Source organism: Gorilla gorilla, chromosome 15 (assembly GCF_029281585.2).
Source record: "Gorilla gorilla gorilla isolate KB3781 chromosome 15, NHGRI_mGorGor1-v2.1_pri, whole genome shotgun sequence".
Taxonomy (NCBI): Eukaryota; Metazoa; Chordata; class Mammalia; order Primates; family Hominidae; genus Gorilla; species Gorilla gorilla.
The window spans coordinates 37,104,626-37,126,326 of record NC_073239.2 but is presented as its reverse complement, the minus strand read 5'-3'; the positions used below and the strand labels follow the sequence as shown (position 1 = coordinate 37,126,326).

Genomic DNA, 21,701 nt, shown 5'->3' with positions numbered 1-21,701 from the left:
TATCAGTCGGGACTCTTTTACAAAATGTGTTCCTTTTTTAAGAATGAAGAGAAGATAATGAACACGAAGTCATTTTTCAAAAGAATAATTAGGAAGAGAATGTAGTTTACTTTTTCTCGGCTATACAGTATGAGTTTTGGGCTTCGTAGGTAGCTGATTGAACAAAAACAAACTTCTGCCATCTTCTAAATCTCTCCTTAATATGCAATCGTGATAACTAGGTAAAGTTAAATTCCTTTTGTAAGGTCATTATTTTGAGACAGAAATGATTTAATATAGTTTCTGGATAGCATACAACTCAAAGTTAGTACTTTGAGAAGGCACAAATGTGTTAGTTTCTTACTGCAAACCCAACTTATGGTGCAATAGACTCAGTTAAGAAAGTTTTGACCATTTACATTTCAGCTAAACATATTACTTAACATTATTTACATATGCAAAAGAAATGCACATATTTTAAAATAAATTGGTAGCAATCACGTTAAAGCCATTATCTCTGAATTTCTATTGCTGCTGTTGCTAGCTTAAGTGATTATCTAATGTTACTCACCAATATTGATTTTTAATATTAATATTGTAAAGCTGCAATGTTTTCTGTAGAAAGCGAAGGCTTTAAGCTTCTGATTAATCTTTTACCTTAATTTCATAAACTGATATAGTAATTATTATATTGGTAAAATCAATATAATATTGATTTAGTCATTATGTACAAAAGTTTGCAAAGATCTAGACATTAAACTTTACTTTTGAATGTATTTCATAAAATTTTGTGATTGATTTTCCTTATATGCTTTTTGTAAAATTGAACATTTTTACCAAATGACAGAAATTAAACACTTATTTTGTTATAGGTAAACTTCCTTCTTCCTACATTCTTATACAAATATATTAGGGATTTGAGTTACCTGGAAAAAACTTTTCTTTTCCTCAGAAATATGGAGGGATGTGAGTCCTAGATGTCAAGAGGACATTTTGAGCAGAAACACAAATTTTCAAAAGTTTTTCTTCCAACTTGCTCTCTACACCAGTGCTCTGGGAAGTCTTTTGGTATAACTAGTTAGAAGTTATGTTTGTGCTTCTTTTAGTAATATATGTCTCTTTAATAGGTTTCCAACCAGAATCATTAATAAACCAACATTAAGAAATTATGGAATGAAAAGGGATTGACACAGGAGTGTCATGATTCTCAGCAGTGCTCAAAAGGTGAAGCCATCATCGTTTTGACATGAACCAAATCTCTAAATGATTTATTTTATAAATCATGTTATGTCTCCAGCTAGACAGAGTTTTATTGTGGCCCCAAAATTAAAAATGCACTTTATGAAACTCACATTCTCCTGGGATGTAGCCTCTATAGCATTAGGAAAGTTATCTTCCAAGATGAATCTTTAGAAAGTTAATGATTACATATTCTCTGAAGAATCAGTAAAGAGTAATGACAACTATTCTAAGGCATCATTATTTACAAAGAGCTTGCCCACCAGACGGATTCCAGAAAATCCTCTGGAAGACACAGTCTGAGGAGAAATAAGATACAAAATGTTACCAAAAGTTTTGATATAATGTTTAGGAACATTTCAAGTGTTACTGTGCATATGTTGGAGGATATACAGCCCAGTGAGGAAAATACTGAGGTTCCAACATTGTCACACATTGAACAAAAACTTAAAGAATTTAGAAATAACTTTTAGAAGGATGGCACTTTCTTGCCAGAATCCTTTAGATATGAGAAGAAAGTATAAGAAGTAGCAACATTTAAGTTAATTAGCAGAAATACTTCAGAGGAACATGTGACTTCCCAATTAATAGAGAGAAGTATTTATTTGTATTTATTAGTGTCCCTTCTATTTTTACTTTATGGCATTTAGGGGCCAACATAGTGTAACTAAACACTCATGTGTGAGTGAATGCCCATACCAAGTGCTGTGAAGTAGTTGAGGACATCAGGGATGTATGCCCTAGGACCAGAGACATCTGTCTAAAAGCAAACTTCCACTTTGAGAGACTACAGAGGAAAACATTTATTCAGACCTTTATTATCACTTAGTCACAATACTTAGAAACTTCTAAAACATGCCTTTGATATTCTTGTCTGCTCAAAAGCCGTCAATGATTTCAAGTTCCCAAGTTCTCCACAAATTGACTTCAAATGACTTTCCTGGTGTTATTTTTCCCTACTCTCTTTTACAGATAAATTAGACAGTAGACAGCATTTCATTCTCTGAATAGCTTCAGTTTCCTATGTTCTCTTCTTTGTGATCATTTTCTGTATTTGGAATTCTATTTATCTCCATCTACATCTGTACAAACCCTCCTTCAAGGTCCAGTTCAAAAGACATTTTTTTTTCCCAAAATGTTTTCCTCTCTTCCCCTAACCAAAGCACCTTTTCCATCGTTGCTTTTTTTTTCTTTTGAGACAGAGTCTCGCTCTGTCCCCAGGCTGAATGCAGTGTCATGATCTCAGCTCACTGCAACCTCTGCCTCCCAGGTTCAAACAATTCTTCTGCTTCAGCCTCCTGAGTACCTGGTAATACAGGCGTGTGCCACCACACCCAGCTAATTTTTGTATTTTTAGTACAAACGGGGTTTCACCGTGTTGACCAGGATGGTCTCTATCTCTTGACCTTGTCATCCGCCTGCCTTGGCCTCCCGAAGTGCTGGGATTACAGGCTTGAGCCACCGCGCCCAGCCCCATCCTTTTATTTTTATTTTACCATCTTTGTGTCTTTGTCATGATGCTAATCACAAGCTGCCTTATATCAGTATTCATCCATGATATTGGCTTGAAGTTTTTTTTGTTGTTGTTCTGTCTCTACCAGGTTTTGGTATCAGGATGATGCTGGCCTCATAGAATGAGTTGGACAGGGGTCCCTCCTCTTCAATTTTTTTTTGAATCATTTCAGCAAAAATGGTACTGGCTCTTCTTTGCATATCTGGTAGAATTTGGCTGTGAATCCATCTAGTCTTGAGCTTTTTAAAATATATGTATTTTTTGGTTGGTAGGCTATTTATTACAGATGCAATTTTGGAGCACGTTATTGGTGTGTCCAGGAAGTTACCCATCTCTTACAGGTTTTCAAGTTTGTGTGCATAGAGCTGTTTGTAGTAGTTTCTGATGGTTATTTTTTATTTCTGTGGGGTCAGTGGTAATATGGTCTTTTTCATTTCTAACTGTGATGTTTCTTTCAAAAGATTAGAATAACTAGTAAAAATTATACCTATTCTGAATATGGCTTCTAGGTGTTATTAAATGTTTACGCCTTTAATTTACTCTGGTCAACAATATAAGTTACCTTTGGGGCTTTTTTTCTTAAATAATGTTGTCACTAAACCACTATACTTAATAAACAGCCTAGTTAAATGAACATGCATTTGAACATTAGACTCTAGAGAGACAAGATTAATTAACCTTTGACACAAGAAGCTCACAGTGCAACAGGCCACTCCGATAGGACAAAAGTCCTAGGAAGTCTATGTCGGCAAAATCCCACCTAAGGGCTAAGCTTTAAGCTCTATTCATGTTTAGCTAATTAAGTAAATATACCACCATCCCATGCTGATAGCGATGGGCAGTCTAGGGGGAGGTTGACTTCTACGGGGAAGGGGGAGGAGGATGTGTTTCTGCACTTTGCTTCTTCAATCAGGCACTCTGTGACTTCTTCATTTCCTTCCTCTCCTCTTTAAGCCCTGGCATGTTGGCTCAGAAGCAGAAGAGGGCAGGATAATCCTCATTGTCTCATTCACACTGACTGAAGCCCTGGGCTTTGAAATATACACTCACTCCTCCCAAGCTCTACTCACTGATGCTGGGAGCAGTTTAGAGCAAATGTTATCCAAAGTGACATTACCTAGATCACTAGGTTCTTTCTTTCACCCACCTCCAATCCTGCTGTTCTTTCAGTTCTAAGTCAAGGATACTACAAGTTTACACTTTGCAGGAGCCCCTGGAATATTTGAGGTTTCATACTGCACATCAAAACTATTTCTCACTGACACAATCATCTATTAAAAATTTTGTTGAATTTCTGCCATTTTAATGGCTATCTATCTGCCTTCGTATGAACTTCTTGGTATTATAGTAGTCAGTGTGCTTCCAAATTAATCCCAATTCGTTTACTTTTATTTTAAGATGAAATGTAGGCCGAGCATGGTGGCTCACACCTGCAATCCCAGCACTTTGGGAGGCCGTGGCGGGCGGATCATGAGGTCAGGAGTTCAAGACCAGCCTGGCCAACATAGGGAAACCTGGTCTCTACTAAAAATACAAAACAAACTAGCCAGGCATGGTGGCGGGTGCCTGTAATCCCAGCTACTTGGGATGCTGAGGCAAGGAGAATCATTTCAACCTGGGAGGCGGAAGTTGCAGTGAGCCGAAGTCGCACCACTGCACTCCAGCCTGGGTGACAGTGTGAGACTCCGTCTAAAAAAAAAAGAAGATGAAATGTAGCTTAGAAACCATTCTTCCATAAAACCAAAACCATATCTCTTTAAGAGGATGCTGGAAAATCAGCCTTTCTCATAAAGTGGTTTCCCCCACAAATTTAAACACATTACTCCATTATAAGTTTAGAGACTATTTTAAAAAACTATTATGCTTCAGCTTTTCCTGCACCTTTCTCTTTCTTGTCTCTTACTTCCTTCTCTGTGATCTGGTCCAACAATTATTGCCATGGCAACAAAGGCTCTGTGACATCTGTAGTAAGCTCATTGTCTTCTGCCGTATTAAACTTTAATGGGTAGCTGGTAGACAGTAACACTCTGGGAGGGCTCAAACCACATAACCAAATGTGCCAAGATAATCCTGAGCTCACTCATTGTCAGGTAAGACAAAGTATTTTAGCGCAATAGCAAACAATTAATTAAACAAACAAAAACAGGAAGCCTTTCTTGGGCCAGGAAGCCATTAATTAGCTAAGCTCAGAGCCACTCATTGAAACTAGGTCCTGACTGGGTTTCTGGATTTGACCCACTGGGCAGAAACTAGGACCCGAAACCAATTAGAATGAAATGGTCCCCAGATATTGTTGTCATGTAAGGATAGGTTTGGAAGTATCCAGACTTAGCGGTGGGCCAGGCCTCCCCTGTGAGCAGTGCAGTTCAGGACACCTGGACTGCCCTTTCCCTCTGCCTTCCCTGGGGTAATGTGAATGGCTTAGTCTTTCGTGTTCCCATCTGTAACATGGAGGAGGAAGAGAAGAGCCTCATTGCACATATTGGGTCATTAAGAATGATCTTAGAACCATAATTTACAATATTTTGAAGTTAGGTTTGATTTTTACCATTCCACTACTCCTCTCTCCCAATATGTTGTGCCAAATTGTAAGTAATTTGCAGTTAGAACACATTGAAGACATATATTGGAGCTGTTAGAGAGTCTCACCTACCTTTGAGGTAACTTTTTGTATTTTAGGTTTTCTCAACTCAGAGTGTTGAGTCCTTAAATCAGTGTTGGGTAGTGATAAAATTTTGACATATAAAGTTAACTGCCTAAGCTTAGTAAATGGGGGACGGGCTTGCTTATCAACAGTCTTTGCGGTGTTTTATGCTGAAAAAGCCTTGAGGCTCAGACTCAGCCCACAGCTCTCTGCATTCCCTCCACCTCCCTTCTGTGCCTTTCATGTGTAACATTTACAGCAATTTTTTTTTGTGAGTTCTTTTCCTTTTTGAGATCTCTCTTAAGGTTAATGGTGTACAGTAGATATCCAGAACTTATTCATCCCTTTTAGCTGAAACATTGTACCCTTTGACAAATGTCTCCCCATTTCCTCTGGGCACAATTTTCAATAGGTAGTTAGGGAAAGCCTCAATGAAAAGGTTGGGATTTTGGGATGCTGATAATATTCAGTTTCTTGAACTAGGTACCTTTACACAGGATTATCAGTTGATAACAATTCATTGAGAAATATACTTATGAGCAGAGATATATTTGACTGTTTGGTGAGACATTCTGGAGTTTAAGCTGTCACTTAAACCAGTTACAATTTTCCATAGGGAGCTACTCTGTCACTTGGGCCTTTTCCCAATTAAGCAAGGCTACTTTCCATGGAATCATTATCCAGTATATGAGATTAACTTGGCACTTGTTCAATATGTGCTTGCTTTATAATAGGTGATTGAATATTTTTTATTTTATATTTAAAAAACTGTATGTATTTGTGGCACACAAGATGATTTTTTGATATGTATACATGGTGAAACGATTAATTCAAACTAACATATTTATCACTTCCACATATTTTCATTTTATTGTATGAGAACATTTAAAATCTCTTCTAAAAATTTCAAGTATACTTTTGGCCCTATGTTTCCATGAGTTCCACATTCAGGCATTCAACCAACTGGATAGAAAGTATTAGGACAAAAAACCCACAAAAAATACAATAAAAATAAATAAAAAATAATACATTATAACAATATATAAATAAACCTCTTTTCTTTATAAATTACTCAGTCTCAGGTATTCCTTTATAGCGATGTAAAATGGACTAAAACAAATGTTATTGGTGATTTATGCAATGGACATTTTAAGGGTGTGGTGGGGGGAAGCCATATTTAAATATATTGGAGGTGAGAAAGACATGAGGCAAAGATGAAGATTCCTTACGGTCTCTCAAGTATGGCAGGCATGCTCCTGCCTTGTGGCCCGTATACATGCCATATCCCTTGGAGGATATTCTGTATTTCTCAGATCATTTGTAATGTCACCTTTGTCATTTCTTAATGTGATTGTTTGAATCTTCTCTCTTTCTTTCGCTCTCGCTCTTGTTCTCTCTCTGTTACTGTAGCTGGCAACCCCTCAATCTTGTTTATCCTTTTAAGGAATCAACTTTTGATTTCATTGATTCTTGGTATTAATTTTCTGGTCTGTTTCATTCAGGTCTGCTCTGCTTTTAGTTATTTTTTTTCTGCTAGGTTTGTTTTAGTTTTTCCAGCTATTCTGTTGGATGCTAGATCATTAATTTGAGATATATCTAACTTTTTGAGGTAATTGTTTAGTGCTGTAAACTTATCTCTTAACACTGCTTTTGCTGCATCCCAGAGATCTTAGCATATTGTGTCTCTGTTTTCAGTTATTTCAAAGACTTTTTTGATTTCCGCCTTAATATCATTGTTCACCCAGAAGTCATTCAGTAGCAAATCACTTAATTTCCACGTACTTGTGTAGTGTTGGGTGATGTTTTTATGTTGGGTGATGTCTTTATTTTTATATGATATACTATTCTAAGCTGACAACAACGACTGTACACTTTATTTGCCAACAACAACTATACAACTTTATTTCTCCTCTCCCACCTTTTATGTTTTTGATGTCAAAATTTACATCATTTTCTAATGTGTATCCATTGACTATTTTTGCTCTATGTGTTTTAATAGATTTGTCTTTTAACCATTGTACTATAGGAAAAAATTGCTTTACACGTCATCATTACAGTCTTAGAATATTCTGGATATGCATTTGTATTTCTTATACCATTGCATTTGTGTTCTCATATGTTTTATGTTTTTAATTAGCAGCCTTTTAGTTCAGCTCAAATAACTTCCTTTAGTAATTCTCTTAAGACATATTTAGTGGTGATGAACTCCCATAGCTTTTGTTTGTCTGGAAAAGTTTTTGTTTTTCTCTCATTTGCCAAGGACAACTTTGCTGGGTTAAGTAGACTTTTTGGCCTTGTTTTTTCCCTTCAGCACTTTAAACACATTATCCTACTCTCTCCTGGTCTCCTGAGTTTTTGCTGAGAAATCCAGTGACAGCTATTTTGGTATTCCCTTCAATGTGGTATGCTTCTCATTACTTGCTGTTTTCAAAATGTTTTCTTTTTCTTTAATTTTTGGTATTTTGATTACTATACATCTTGGATAACTCCTATTTGGCTTAAACTTGTTTGGATAACTCTGCATTTGCTGTGTTTAGATGTTAGCAACTTTCTCCAGATTTGGTAATTTTTTAGAATTTCTTCTTCAGATATGCTTTCTGGTCTCTTTTCTATTTACTTTCTTTCCGAAAACTCCTATTAGATGAATATTAGGTCTTAATAGTTTCCCTTTGTATCCAGAGTCTGTCTTTATTCTTTTTCATTCTTTTTATTTTTTCTCTTTTGACTGAATTATTTTAAATGTTTTGTCTCTAGCTTACTGATTGTTTCCCTTCTGCTTGATTGAGCCTGTTGTTAGAGCTTTCTATTGCATTTTCCTTTCCGTCATTTTATTCTTTTAGATTACTATATTTTTATTATTTCTATTTCTTTGTCAAACATCTTATATTGTTTGTGTATTATTTTCCAAATTTTATTTAATTATCTATCCTTATATTCTTGTAGTTCACTAAATTTTTAAAGAGGACTTTTCAGAATTCTTTGTCAGTCATTTTGTAAATCTCCATTTCTTTAGAGTCCATTGTTAGAGTTTCATTAGTTTATTTTGGAGGTGTCATCATTCCCCAATTCTTCACAATCCTTGTGTTCTTGCACTGGTGTCTGTTCATTTGAGGAGGCAGCTACCTCTTTTTATAGGTATTAGTTGGCAGGGATAGACTTTCATTATTTAGTCTAGCCTTTGATTCTAGATTGGCCAGCTGATACCAACCCTAGGAAAGTAGAGCTTTCTTTCTGCTTTCAGGTTCTCCAGATGGCTCAGCTTTTGTCTTTGCTCTGAGTTCAGTTGGGACTACTGGCTGGGTTCTGATTTTTGGTAAAACCACTAAATAAGCTCTGCACTCAGACAAAATTGCTTGCTTAGATGGTGATTGCCTCTGACTGGGCCAGGCCACAGGATGTATTTCCTGGCTAGATGGTACCACTATTTGAGTTCTGCAGTTATATGGGGTTGCAGGCTTACTCACAAAGTTAGGTGGGGACACCACTCAGGATGGAGAGAACAGCTAATATACTTGGTGGGAATGCACATTTGATGTTTGCCTTCCTGCCTGGGTGGGACCTTGGGGTGGGCTTTGAGATTGAGCCAAATCACTGTTTGGATTCCTTGTTGGGGTATATATAGCCCTTTCACTTTGCCAAAATGCACCGCGGCAGGTATCTCCCTCTCCGAGTGGGCTTTGGGGATGATTTCGAGGCTGAGCTGAGCCACTGTTCAAGTCCCCAGGTAAGGCAGTTCTAGACCCTACACTGTGCTAAAAATGGGCTGTGGTATGCATTTCCCTGCCTGGCTGGGTCCCTGTTGTGGGTTTTGAGACTAAGCCAAAACACTGTTTGGGCTTCTGAGTGGGGCAGGTCTAGCCCTTGTATTTTACCAAAATGTGCTGTGGTCATCTCCCCCTCTGGGCAGGGCTTTGTGGTGGGATCTGGGGCTGGCATGGAGGCTGATTGTCTAGGGATTCAAGCCAGGTAGAACTTCCTATTTCCAGGGGCAACCAGCTTGACTTTGTTGGTTTGTTATACTTTTGGCTAATACCCCTAATCACATACCACTGCTGGCACTTACATAGAGCTACCACCAAGATCTGCATGTTTGTCACTATGAGCTCTGCCTTCCTCCTCTGTTTCTACCTGATCACAGGTAGTCTAGCCACGATATTACCCCTATGCTCCTTGCAAGGTGAGACCAGAGTAGGCTTCCTGGGAAGTATCTTGGAATGCAGGGAATGTGAATGTCCACCTCTAGTTCTCTTTTCCTACTGTAGAAACTGTGGGCCTAGAAAAATTCTAAGTGGTGTTGTGCTGACTTGAGAGAAAGGGAGAGGTGATGTGGTCAGAGTGAGACTATTCTTTTTACCCTTTTCATGTGGCATTTTGTTTGGTTCTTTAGTTTACACAGGTTTCTCAGGCTTAATCCTGAATTTTGAAGTGTTCATATAGGAGTTTTTGTCTGTGTACAGTTGTTAATTGAACATTCTTTGAAGAGTAGGGAAAACTGGGACCTCCTATTCTTCAGTCCTCCTGATGTCACAGAGAGTCTGCATTTTGAAAAGATCCATATGTGATGGTGATTGATATGGACATTAAAGTTGAGAACTACTAGGTTAAACATCTATTTCACATGAAATATGAAAAATAAGCTAGATTTTGAGTTGCAATTATAGGGTAATACACATTTTTCAACTTTTTTGTCTTTACTCTTGTCCATAAGAGGCTGCAACTGTTCCAAAAACAACTTATTCCCAGGTTATAGCAAAGGTTTTCAAACTCAAACAACGTAGAATTACAAAATTTAGAGTTCATATCTTCTCTGGCTAAGATAATGTTGACTAATGAAAATAATGGTAGATTGGAAAATCTATTTCAGTTACTATACTTTCTTGTACCTAAGATAAAATACCCATATGATGATTATTGTTAATCCTCTACAGAAACATGAAAAGAAGTTTTAGTGGAGCAAAGGAGATAGAAAGCAAGATCACAGGCGGTTGGGGAGTGAATATGAAATTAAGAAGTAGAGGTTGACTATACTCTTTCATGTCACTTTGCACCCTCCAAAGTAAAAGGAATTTGATGTAATCAATTTGCCACCCATTGCTGGTTGGTTTTCTCAAAGATTGGTGCCATATTGAGGGTTTAGCATTGGTTTCTCATCGAGGCTGCATCTTCAGTGGCTCAGTGATTTGTCACCAACCTTGGTAAGATAATGCCCGTATTTTTTGGCTCGTGGATATTTTCCATTTATACAACTTTCTTTGTATTCCCTTTTATAAGCTCTGAGGTGAATGAAATCAGAGCTGACTGACATTTTTAGATGACTTATTCTTTTCACCTAGCTATTGAGTGCCTCCACTCTGGAGGATACTCTCTAATGGGCACAGAGTTGAGAAACAAAGATCTGCATACTTTGTGCTTATTCTCATAGGCCCATACATAGGCCTCCACCTCAAATTTCATTAAATCTGATTTTTGTGTATTTGGGGGGGGTTTGCTTAGTGAAACTTTTTTACAACAATCGTTATTCTACACATATCCTTATCTTGCATAGCAAGCTATTTCTCCCAACATTCAAAGTGTACAGCTAAGTATATTGCTACCAAATCATTGCTTTATGACGATTTCCTCCACCACTACATTCTATGGCTACCCTGGAGAGGCGTTAAGCTGCAGCATTAGTCAGTTTTTATCTTGTCTAAGTGTAGATTCAGACAATCCATTTGTGAGCCAAGCCTGAGGCTCTTTCTTCCTTTATTAGCTGGTTGTGTGAAATACCATGAAGCCATAGGTATGAACTGAGGAAGAGATATTGTCACAATGAAGGCATGCTTGTATCTTACGGAAATGCTTTTTACTGTATCAAATAGTTTTCAATTCTTTCTATCAAATGCCAGCAAGCTCAATATGAGATAGAATTTAATATTGGTAAGATAAGATTGGTTAATGATCAACTCGAAGATAATTACAAATATGGGCACTGTGCACATTTACAACAGTTGAGTTTATATTTTATTAAGAATTTCTATCATTTTTTCTCATATAATTAAGAAATATAAACAAAACTGGCATGGACAGGTGAAACTCAGTGTTAAATTTATCAGCACTTTAAAGAGAGCCCACCGTTGAAGTCAGTTTGAACGAAGTTCTAAATTGTTTGTACTTTCTTCCTATATAAAAGAGTTTTTCAGGCAAGTATTTAGCTACTTAATTTACATTTCACATGTGAAGTATAATAAAACAACCACTCTTTTCCCCAGAACTCACATAAATCCTTCCTTTCAAACCCAGAAAATATTCTCAACTCAGCTTCCTTGTGACACAAAAACTAATTGCAGTTGCACCTCATTTTGTGGAGCAATTAGCTATGAAGTCTTACAGATTAAAATTCTGTAAACTACATTTCATATTGTGATTCCTTTTTATTAAGTTTTTGAGAGTTGTATTTGAAAAAATGGCATAGAACAAAACAAAAGTCAAAATTAAAGCAAGATATTAGTCAAATATTTTATAAAATGGATTTTAAGAGTTTTGTTTTAGTACTGTCCAGCAGTACTCAAATAAGTCACACAGTATTAATACTAAATTAGTTATGATATCAAATCCTGTGTTTAAACTGGGTTTACAACAAAGCAAGCTATATCCTGAGTAATGCTCACCTTTTTGTTTAGGTCTTTGCTGCACTATATTCCAGGTAACAAATCTGCTTTAAATTCCTAATTCTTGGTTGTGTACTCTCTGAAAAAACACTGAATATCAGACTAAGGCTATTAGTCTATTTACACAATGTAAAGACCACTTGCTACATTTTGACAAGCTGGACTTCTTAAAACTTGGCTCTTTTTCAGCCAGTATCTCCTAGTGGATAATGATTGGATTATAGTGTTAATTGTGAGAGCAGTCTATGATATCTGTCACATGTGTTATCAATTGCTTTAGCTCAGTAATACAAAAAGGATGTCTGTATTCTTTTTGAAAAGTTGAATTACATATACAGGTTCTGATTAGCATAGACGCAGAATTTTACATACTTATTATTCACTTCAACAGAAAATCTAATTCACTGTTGAAACATTCTTAAATAAGACCACAGTAATGCAGATTGTAGCGAGTGGTGTTTAAGATGTTAATGGCTCATTATTATAGCAGTTGTTAAATAAAACAATAAATTTGTAGACAAATATTCATGTATAATAAAGTTATATTTGATAAATGAAAATTGTCTCTTATTTATATTTTATTAACATCTTTTCCAGTCCTGAAGATTTTCCTCAGAGAATCTTTCATCTCTTTGTTCCTGAGACTATATATTAGAGGATTACAGAGTGGTGTTATCACAGAATAGAACAAGGTAATGATTTTTTGCATTTTTACTGGGTGTGCTGATCCAGGACTAACATACATCACCATGATAGAGCCATAAAACAAGGTGACAACTGCCAAATGAGAGGCACAAGTGGAGAAAGCCTTTCATTTGCCAGCCTCTGAAGGCATCTGTATTACAGCCAGAATCACCAGAGCATAGGAACAAAGAACAAAGAGAAAGATGCCAATCATGAAGATAGAATTGAATGTGGAGTAAATGAGCTGGGTGATGATGATGTCTTCAGAACAGGACAGCATCACCAATGGGACGGGATCACAAACAAAATGGTTGATAATATTTGGGCCACAGTAGGATAGCTGTGAAATGAGAATCACCAGAATTAGGAAGATTACAAAGACACATGACCACGCAAAGATGATAAGGCCAGTGCATACTTGCTTAGTCATGATGCATGGATAACGTAGAGGGCAGCAGATGGCAAGATACCTGTCAAAGGCCATGATGCAAAGGAAGAAGCCCTCATCATACCCCAAAGATAAGAAGAAGTAGAACTATGTAAAACAACTCATGAATGAGATGGACTTGCTTGTGGAGAGGAAGTTGGCCAGCAGTTTAGGAACAGTTGTAATAACATAACATATTTCCAGGAGAGAGAAATTTCCCAAGAGGGTGTACATGGGAGTGTGAAGGTGCTGGTCCCACCACACAGCACAGACAATGGCTGCATTTCCCATCATGGTGAGAGTATAGGCTACTGAGAAGAGACCGAAGTAGAGGAGCCGCATTTCTGGGCTTGAAGGAAAGCCCATGAGGATAAAGTAGCTAACAAAATTGATAGTTTCCATGCTGGACATATTCATTAGTCTGGAAGACATGGAGATGGCAGAGGTAATTGAAACATGAAATGGAGCATGCTGTTTCTTCTTGGAAACAACCAAAATTCTTTATCATGTATATTATAAAGTAGTAAACAATTAGACTTCTGCTTAAACAACAAAACTGTGACTTTCATGACTCAATTCCTACATATATTTATTTTAATAAATCACAACAATAGAAAGGAGGGAAAATATAAGTTGTGGAGAGTTTTTTTTCTTGCTAAGAACACTAGACTTGAAACCAAGAATGCAAACTTTTGTGATTCCAGTAAATTACCTATACACAATGAGTCTATTCTTTCTTCTGTTTACCTGCATTATTGATACTATATTTATCTGGGTATGTAGTTCTTTCAACAGTACTATGAATACCTGAGTCATTATTATTTATTAGTGATATAAAAATAAAATACAAAACCAAGATATTTAAAAATACTCTTTCTCAATATAGTGCCATGCCAGGGCACAAATTCATATTTACTTTCAATTTCAGCTACTCCAGGTTACTTGTAGTGTTTTAAAGTGGTAATAAGAAAGAACTCTGTCATTAGAGGATATATGGTCTTTTATGCTGTTTCATGTATCTGTACCAATGTTTAGCATAAAAAATACATTCTTTTATTTTTAGGCAGCTGCATACACTATATGCTGTGAGGAAGTGTGCCATACTTTGGCTCTTAAATTGCTCTGACTAAATATTTTTATATGCTTCCGGGTGAATGTATGAACTTCATATGCCCATTATGACATTGACCTTAGGGAGAACAGCTGGTTTGCATGACTGTGGCCAAGTTCAGTGTGCTTGTTATTTGTTAACCATGGTCAAGTCAGCTGCAGGAAAATAAGAAAGGCAGATAAAGTTTATATTACAGAAGTTTCCATGTTTTTTTTTCACCGCTTTCTTCCACAAGTTCCTTTTCTTCCTTTGACCTTTGGTGTTATTTTGCATCTCACTGTGGTTGTTCTCTGAGGACTTTCCTGTCTAGGCAAATGTGAAACATGAAACTTTCCCACTGATTACTCTCTGGTTAACTTCTAGCCCAAATAACAACAAAAACAAAAAAAAAGTCATATGAGCTGAAGATTTTTGTTTCTTAAATAATAACTAATTTGTATAATACCAAGTCTTATTAATATAATGGAACTGAAAATCAGTATTTGGGCTTGAGAAAGAAAATATTGCTGGAGAGAGAAATACGCCATATTTCTTCTGCTCACCAAATAACAAAAATTACCAAAATATACCCTTCTCCAGCAATTCATCAGTTAATGTACATCTTCACTTGAAATACTATTCTTTTTGTATATATGGCGATTCATATTTTAAAGGGATATGAAGCATAATTGAAAAATATTTTCCAGAATTCAGGGAAACAAGAAGAAAAACTTATATTTTTCAGCTTCATTCTTTGCCAGCATTTCATTCTGAGATATATTTTTAGTTTTCTCAGAGACAAGAAAAAAACATTTTCTATGATTTTTGCAAAAAAACTGGGTGACTTACATGTTATATACTTCCCACTCACTCTTTGAGTGAGTGCTGAGAAGGTCAGGGACAGGAGACAAAATATTATTCCACAGAGCCAAAGACATGTGAAGAACTTCCAAGAAATTGCATGATCCTGTTTGTTATCTCTCATGGGTTGCAAAAAGTAAACCCTAAAAGATTTTCCTCACCTTCAAAGCATATATTAATGGTCAAAATGCATGCTCAAGTGAGTGTATTATATATATATCTATTTACTTGCATCATACCCTTTTGGGACTTGGAGCTCTGTCTCTCTTGGGATATTTTGATAGTGTTTGTTTAAAAGAAGATAACAATTTGAATTTTCACAATCAAAAGCCAGTTCTTACTATCCCTTAAAGAATAGTGAAAATGTAGAAGCAGATCTTATCTTTTCTTTTTTCTTTCGTGTTCATGTATTGTCAAAGCTTCCTGAGGAATAATTAAGTAGTAAAAGGGATTGTCATTTAAGCTACAGTGGTAAGCTTTACCGTAATACTCTCTAGATCTATTTTGAAGAAAAAGAAATCATTCTCTGGTCATCAAATATTTGTACCTGCAGAGTTATTAGAGATATTTGAGTTGAATTTTATGTAGAGCACAAGAAATGTAATTGGCATTTAGTTATTCCACAAATATTTACTGAATGCCTACTGTATACTTAAACATATACTATATATATTTTTAATTTTTTGAGGAACCTCCATATTGTTTTTCATAATGACTGTACAAATTTACATTACCACCAACAGTGTATAAACGTTCCCTTTTCTCTGCATTCTCACTAACTATTGCCATCTTTTGTCTGTTTGATCATGAACATTCCGATTGGGCTGAGGTGCTATCTCATTGTGGTTTGATTTGCATTTACCTGATGATCAGTGATGCTGAGGATTTTTTCATATGCTTTTTGGTCATTTGCACATCATATTTTAAAAAATATCTAGTCAGGTTTTTTGCCCACTTTTAAATTGAATTATTTGGTGGTCGTGTTGTTTTTTGCTATTGAGTTGCTTGAGTTCCTTATATATTTTGAATATTAACCCCTTATCAGATGTATAATTTGCAAAACTTTTCTCCTATTCTGTAGGTCATTTTTGGTTCTGTTGTTTCTTTTGAGCAGAAGCTTTTTATTTTGATGTAACCTCATTTGTCTATTTTTGTTTTTCTTGCCTTAGCTTTTGCCTACATCAATGTTGTGTAGTTTTTCCCTTATGTTTTCCCTTCTAGTAGTTTTACAGCTTTAGGGCTTATGTTTCAGTGTTTAAACTATTTTTAGTTGACTTTTTGTCTATGGTATGAAGTAAGGGTATAAGTTCATTCTTCTGCATATAGATACCCAGTTTTCCCAATACCATTTATTGAAAAGACTGTTCTTTCCCCATTGTGTGTTCTTGGCGGCTTCGTCAAAATATTAGGTGACTGTGTATCACCTGCGGATTTATTTCTGGGCTCTGTATTCTATTCCATTGGTTTATGCATCTGTTTTATGCCAGTATCATGCTGTTTTGGTTACTATAACTTTACAGTATACTTTGAGGTCAGGTAGTATGATGCCTCCAACTTTGTTCTTTTGGGTCAAGACTGCTTTGGCTATTCCAGGTCTTTTGTAGATTCCATACATATTTTAGGATTGTTTTTTCTATTTCTCTGAAGGATGTCATTGTTATTTTGATAAATCATAGCTTGTTTTGGGTAGTGTGAACATTTTAACAATATTAATTATTTGAATCCATGAATGCAGGATTATCTTTCCATTTATTTCTGTCTTCAAATTTTTTCATAAATGTTTTATGGCTTCATTGTAGATCTCTTTCACATCCTTGGTTAAATTAATTCTTAAGAATTATATTTTTTTGTTTTGGAGCTATTGTAAATAAGATTGTTATCTTGAATTCTTTTCAGACAGTTGATTATTACCACATAAAAGTGCTGCTGATTTTTGTATGCTGATTTTGTATTCTGCAACCTTACTGAATTCACTTATCACTTCTAAGAGTTGTCTTGATAATGTTTTTATGTTTTTCTCTATATAAGATCATGTCATCTGCAATGAGAAACAATTTGACTTCTTCTTTCCCAATTCAAATGCCTTTTATTTCTTTCTCTTGCTGATTCTCTGGCCAAAACTTCCAGTACTATATTAAATAGGTGTTGTGAAAGTGAGAATCCTTGTCTTTTTTCAGTTCTTAGAAGAAGGATTTTCTGTTTTTCCTATGTCAGTATGATTTTCACTGTGAGTTTCTGATATATGGCCTTTATTATGTTGAGGTATGCTCCTTCTATGCCTAAATGTGTTTAATTTTTATCACGAAGCAACGATAAATTTTATCAGATGCTTTTTTTGCATCTATTGAAATGATCATATACTTTTTGTCTTTTATTCTATTAGTGTAATGTATCAAACTTTTTGATTCATTTATACTGAATAACCCTTGAATTCCTGGAATAAAACCCATTTGGGTGTGGCAAACTGTCTTTTTAATGTGTTGTTGGATTCAGTTTGCTAGTATTTTGTTGAGAATTTTTGCATCTATGATCATGTTATTGCCTTGTAATTTGTCTTTCTTTCCTTCCTTCCTTCCTTCCTTCCTTCCTTCCTTCCTTCCTTTCTTTCTTTCTTTCTTCCTTTCTTTCATTTCTTTTTTCTTTCTTTCTTTTCTTTTTTCTTTCTTTCTTTCTCTCTCTCTTTCCCTTCCCTTCCCTTCTTTTCTTTCCTTCCTTCTTTCCTTCCTTCCTTCCTTCTTTCTTTCTTTCTTTCTTTCTTTCTTTCTTTCTTTCTTTCTTTCTTTCTTTCTTTTTTCTGACAGAGTTTCGCTCTTGTTGCTCAAGCTGGAGTGCAATGGTGCCATCTCAGCTCATTGCAACCTCCGCCTCCTGAGTTCAAGTGATTCTTCTGCCTCAGCCTCCCAAGTAGCTGAGATTACAGGTGTTCACCACCATGCCCAGCTATTTTTTTTTTGTATTTTTAGTAGAGACAGGGTTTCATCATGTTGACCAGGCTAGTCTTGAACTCCTGACCTCAGTTGATCCAGCTGCCTCGGCCTCCCAAAGTGCTGACATCACAGGTGTGAGCCACCGTGCCTGGCCTTTTCTTTTTTTTTAATTTATTTTAAACTTTGGTATGTATGTGGTAGGTGCATATATTTATTGAGTACATGAGATACTTAGATACAGGCATGCCATGCATAATAATCACATAATGGTAAATGGGGTATCCATTCCCCTCAAGCATTTTTATCCTTTGGGTTACAAGCAATTCAATTACACTCTTTTAGTTACTTTAAAATGTACAATTAAATTATGATTGACAATAGTCATCCTCTTGTGCTATTAAATACTAGATTTTATTCATTCTTTCTAACTACTTTTTGTGCCCATTAACCATCCCTACCTGCCCTCCCATCCCCCTAACCACTGTCTTTCTCAGTTTCTGGTAACTTTCCTTCTACTCTATATCTCCATGAGTTCAATTGTTTTAATTTTTAGCTCCCACAAATAAATGACAACATACAAAGTAGGATTTATCCCAGGGAGGCAAGAATGGTTCAGTATATGCAAATCAATCAATATGATAAACAATCAACAGTATGAAGCAGAATAACCATATGATCATTTCAACTGATGCTGAAAAATTTGATAAAGTTCAACATCCATTCATCATAAAAATTCTAAAAAACTGGGTATAGAAGGAACAAACTGCAACATAATAAAAGCCATATATGACAGACCCACAGATAGAATTTTGCTGAATGGAGAGAAACTGAAAACCTTTAATATCTGGAGCACAACAAGAATGCCAACTTTTACCACTTTATTGACTATAGTACTAGAAGTCCTAGCTAAAGCAGTCAGACAAGAGAAAGAAATGAAAGGCATCCAAATTGGAAAGGAAGAAGTCAAATTATCCTTGTTTGCAGATGATGTGATCTTATATCAGGAAAGACCTAAAAACTCCACCAAAACACTATTAGAACTGATAAACAAATTTAGTAAAGTTGCAGGATACAAAATCAACATATAAAAGTCAGTAGCATCTCCATATGTCTACAGTGAACTGTCTGAAAAACAAATCAAGAAAATAATCCCATTTACAATAGCTACAAGTAAAATTAAATACCTAGGAATTAACCAAAAAAGTGAAAATCACTACAACGAAAACTATAAAACATTGATGAAAGAAACTAAGGAAGACACAAAGAAATGGAAAGATATTCCATGTTCATGAATTGAAACAGTCATTGTTAAAATGTTATACTACCAAAAGCAATCTACAGATTCCATCTCTATCAAAATACCAATGCCATTCTTCACAGAAATAGAAAAAACAATCCTAAAATTGATATAACCAGATGACCCAGAATACCCAGAGCTATCCTGAACAAATAAACCAAAACTGGATGAATCACATTACCTGACTTTAAACTACACTATAAAGCTATGGTAACCAAAAGAACATGGTACTGGCATAAAAAACAGACCCATAGGTCAATGGAACAGAATAGAGAACCCAGAAGCAAATCCGTATATCAATAGTGAACTCATTTTCTACAAAAGTGCCAAGAACATACATTGGGGAAAGAACAGTCTCTTCAATAAATGGTGCTGGGAAAACTGGATATCCATATGCAGAAGAATGAAACAAGACCCCTATCTCTTGGCATATACCAAAATCAAATTAAAATGGATTAAAGCCTTAAATCTAAGACCTCAAAAAATTAAACTACTAAAAGGAAACATTGGGGGAAACTCTCTTAGACATTGGTCTGGGCAAAGATTTCTTGAGCAATACTCCACGAACACAGGCCACCAAACAAAAATGGACAAGTGGGATCACATCCAGTCAAAAAGCTTCTGCACATCCAAGGAAAAACAATCAACAATGTGAAGATTCAACCCACAGAATGGGAGAAAATATTTGCAAACTGCCCATCTGATGAGGGATTAATAACCAGGAAACAACTCTATAGGAAAACAACCTAATAATCTAATTTAAAAATGGGCAAAGGATCAGAATAGCGATTTCTCAAAAGACAATACAAATAGCAAACAGATATATAAAAAGGTGCTCAACACATTGATCATCAGAGAAATGTACCTCACAGCTACAATGAGATATCATCTCACCCCATTTAAAATGGCTTTTATCCAAACTCAGGCAATAACAAATGCTGGTGAGGAAGAGGAGAAAAGGGAACTCTCATACTTTGTTGGTGGGAATGTGAATTAGTACAACCACTATGGAAAACAGTTTGGAGATTCCCCCAAAAACTAAATGTAGAGCTACTTTATGATCCTGCAACCTCATTGCCAGATGTAGACCCAAAAGAAAAAATAGCAGTATAACAAAGAGTTATCTGCATTCTCATGTTTGTTTTAGCTTTGTTCACAGTAGCCAAGATTTGGAAACAACCTAAGTTTCCATCAATAGATGAATGAATAATGAAAATGTGGCACATACATATACAATAGAGTACTATTCAGCCATAAAAAGAATGAGATCATTTGCAACAACATGGACGGAAATGGGGATTATTGTGTTAAGTGAAATAAGCCAGGCACAGATAGACAAACTTCCCATATTCTCACTTACTTGTGGGAACTGAAAATTAAAATGATCGGATCATGCAGATAAAGAGTAGAATGATGGTTACCAAAAACTGAGAAGGATGGTGGAGGTGTGGGATGGGGAAAAATGGGGATAGTTATGGGTACAAAAAAAAAGAATAAATAATATTTAGTATTTGATAGCACAACAGGGTGAATATAGTCAATAATGATTTAATTGTCATTTAAAAATAACCAAAAGAATATAATTGGATTGTTTGTAACACAAAAGATAAATGCTTGAGGGGACGAATACCCCATTTACCATGATGTGATTATTATGTATTATATGCCTGTACCCAAATATTTCATACTTTATAAATATATACACCCACTATATACCCACAGAAATAAAAAATAACAAAACAAAACAAAAAACATTGTTCAGGAAGCCCAGCTAAGGGTCATCTGACTCTCTAGCAAATGTGATTTTGTTTAACTTACTATATATGAATTATGGAATCTCAGACATTATATAATTACATATAGCTAGATGTTATAGAAAACTGCTAAATTGTATCTTTTTAGCATGGTAGAAAATATAATCCCAAAGATTAAGGTCGTATTGCCCCTTTTTAGAGCTGTATGAAAGAATATTAATATTTTTGTGATGTTGATATTTTTTAACTTTTAAGTTCAGAGGTACACATGCAGGTTTGTTATATAGGTAAATCTGTGTCATGAGACATTAACTGGATTACATCAAATTTAACAATTTTATTTTAGTGTTCATTTTTTGCTCTGATTATGTAAAATCACACTTTTCATATTCTTTTTGGAATGGACTTTGTTATCTTTCTATCCCTCATTAATTAGTTAAATACGGTTTTTGATGTGTTCATTATGTATTTGTTTGAGAATTATGTTTTATGATATTTAAAAAATAGACTTTGACAGTCTATAGAAAATTAAATTACTAATGACAACAGCTGTGTTTTCTGGATACGATCCATGAATAAATGCCAGTAGGTAAGCTGCTTGAGGTTTCAAGAAATCAGGTGTTGTATCAAGACTCT

At 35.5% G+C, this 21,701-nt stretch overlaps 1 protein-coding gene across 2 annotated transcripts in view; it reads left to right on the top strand.

The window, feature by feature from the left end:
- Positions 1-4,707: 4,707 nt before the first annotated feature.
- Positions 4,708-21,701, top strand: part of OR4M1 (olfactory receptor family 4 subfamily M member 1) — a 61,506-nt gene continuing 44,512 nt past the window's right edge. Inside the window, exons 1-3 of one of the 2 annotated variants that reach the window (XM_031001852.2) lie at positions 4,757-4,821; positions 12,038-12,060; positions 12,623-12,717. The gene's annotated coding sequence lies outside the window, so the exon portion shown is untranslated. Of the gene's footprint in view, positions 4,822-12,037; positions 12,061-12,622; positions 12,718-21,701 lie in introns of both variants that reach the window. The other variant, XM_031001851.2, reaches the window with a different exon arrangement.